Source organism: Salvelinus fontinalis, chromosome 11 (assembly GCF_029448725.1).
Source record: "Salvelinus fontinalis isolate EN_2023a chromosome 11, ASM2944872v1, whole genome shotgun sequence".
In the NCBI taxonomy this organism is placed as follows: domain Eukaryota; kingdom Metazoa; phylum Chordata; class Actinopteri; order Salmoniformes; family Salmonidae; genus Salvelinus; species Salvelinus fontinalis.
In genome coordinates, this window is record NC_074675.1 from 57,669,538 (window position 1) to 57,672,567 (window position 3,030).

The following is a 3,030-nucleotide window of genomic DNA, read 5'->3' on the forward strand; positions in this document are numbered from 1 at the left end:
CCGGAGCATTCCTTCGTGTCTGTAGAAGTTATGGAACGCAAGGCGATATCATGAGGAAAGTGCGTGACCAGGAACTGGCAATCTGCCAGACCACTGACTCATTCCCCTCTCATCCGGCCCCACAACACAGTATAAACTTCATTCAATGTTCTACTGACTGTTGACATCTAGTGGAATGCGTAGGAAGTGCAAACATATCCATATCTTCCTGGGATTTGAATAGGCGATGAGTTGAAAAACAGAGTAGGAGGCAGTTCACTATGGGCACACTATTCATCCAAAGTGAAAATGCTGCCCCCTATCCCTAAAAAGATAAGCAAGTTCATAAATGTGTCAGGTGCAGCGTCTGGTTGCTCCTCATTACACTCCACAGACCAACAATTATTATTTACATCAACAACATAGGAATCACAACAAAACGTCTTGTATGACCTCTTATACACTATATTAGGCCCAGCCTGACCTCTTATACACTATATTAGGCCCAGCCTGACCTCTTATACACTATATTAGGCCCAGCCTGACCTCTTATACACTATATTAGGCCCAGCCTGACCTCTTATACACTATATTAGGCCCAGCCTGACCTCTTATACACTATATTAGGCCCAGCCTGACCTCTTATACACTATATTAGGCCCAGCCTGACCTCTTATACACTATATTAGGCCCAGCCTGACCTCTTATACACTATATTAGGCCCAGCCTGACCTCTTATACACTATATTAGGCCCAGCCTGACCTCTTATACACTATATTAGGCCCAGCCTGACCTCTTATACACTATATTAGGCCCAGCCTGACCTCTTATACACTATATTAGGCCCAGCCTGACCTCTTATACACTATATTAGGCCCAGCCTGACCTCTTATACACTATATTAGGCCCAGCCTGACCTCTTATACACTATATTAGGCCCAGCCTGACCTCTTATACACTATATTAGGCCCAGCCTGACCTCTTATACACTATATTAGGCCCAGCCTGACCTCTTATACACTATATTAGGCCCAGCCTGACCTCTTATACACTATATTAGGCCCAGCCTGACCTCTTATACACTATATTAGGCCCAGCCTGACCTCTTATACACTATATTAGGCCCAGCCTGACCTCTTATACACTATATTAGGCCCAGCCTGACCTCTTATACACTATATTAGGCCCAGCCTGACCTCTTATACACTATATTAGGCCCAGCCTGACCTCTTATACACTATATTAGGCCCAGCCTGTCCTCTTATACACTATATTAGGCCCAGCCTTTGGAACTGTGGTTTTCCTAGATATGGCTACTATATTGTGATCAATAGATCTGATGGATCTGGATACTGCTTTAGAGCTAATGTCTGCAGCGTTAGTAAAGATGTGATCAATACATGTGGATGATTTAGTTCCTGTGTTGTTTGTAACTACCCTGGTAGGTTGACTGATAACCTGAACCAGGTTGCAGGCCCTGGTTACAAGTTTAAGCTTTTTCTGAGCGGAAAGCTTAATTTAGCCAGTCAATATTTAAATCACACAGAAAATATACCTCTCTGTTGATATCACACACATTATCAAGCATTTCACAAATATTATCCAGATACTGACTGTTAGCACTTGGTGGTCTATAGCAGCTTCCCACCAGAATGGGCTTTAGGTGAGGCAGATGAACCTGTAGCCATATTACTTCAACACTATTGAACATGAGATCCTCTCTAAGCTTTACAGGAATGTGGTTCTGAATATAAACAGCAACACCTCCACCATTGGCATTTCTGTATTTTCTGACGATGTTATAACCAATGGGGGGGATCCATAATTAATACACACACACACACACACACACACACACACACACACACACACACACACACACACACACACACACACACACACACACACACACACACACACACACACACACACACACACACACACACACACACACACACACACACCTTAGCTGTGTTTCTGGAAGGAAACCTGCACTGTGTATTCTGTAATGGTGAAAGATAGCAGGTGAAGGAAGGAACGACATCACTTTCCCTTGATTCTTTCCTTCTTCCTTTCCTTCCAGCCAAGGACCTCTGTCCTCCATCAGGGCCGCCATTAAGAGGAGTGAGTGTCTTTTACTCTTCCTGTATTACTCTACACAACAACTGATGACTTGTCTGTAAGTTTCCCCCTTTGGTACAGATCTGGGATCAGCTTCCCCTCAACCAAGCATAACCTTAATCGTTAGTGGGGGGGGGAAATGCAAAACTGACCCAAGATCAGTGTGTAGGCTAAGGGAACTGTTGTTATTGTTATACATCTATATAAGATGGAATCTTTCCCTGGTGTTCGTAGCACTTGCCGCTTTCAAGACAACTGGGAACTGGGAAGAATACGAGGTGAAATCGTGACGTTGGTGATCTTCAGGTCGGAAAGTCGGAGCTCTAGAAAGAGGCCTGAGTTCCCGAGTTGGAATTCCCGAGTTGGATGACAATTCATAACGATTTTTTGGCAGTTGTACCTGTTTTTTGTTTTTTCCTGAGTTCCCAATTGTCTTGAATGCGCTGAAGTCGGAAGTCTGAGATTTCCAAGTTCCCAGTTGTTTTGAACACGGCATAATGACGAGGCCATCTTATGTTATGAGCTTTATAATGAGTGTGATGGTTACATTGCCCTTCTGTCCCTTGTGAAAGAGGTTTTCAGACCTCAATAGTACTTCCTGGTTAAATAAAAATCCATTAAAAAAACGGTGTTTCTCTGCCTCAGCGTCAACTAGATCCACTTCCCCGAGCGAGAGCAACCCCAGAAACAGGAGGTAAGTTTCACAGCTGAGTTTAGTGACGCATTTCATAGATCCAGATCAGATCCAGATCAGATCCACATCAGATACAGATCAGATCCACATCAGATACAGATCAGATCCAGATCAGATCCAGATCACATACACCCAACTTCTAGCTTTCTGGTGTTTTCATCATGATAGATTGAGCTTTGATTACATGCCTCTGGCCTGTGGCGTGCTGATGCCCTCTCCATGTTATTAAAGCCGT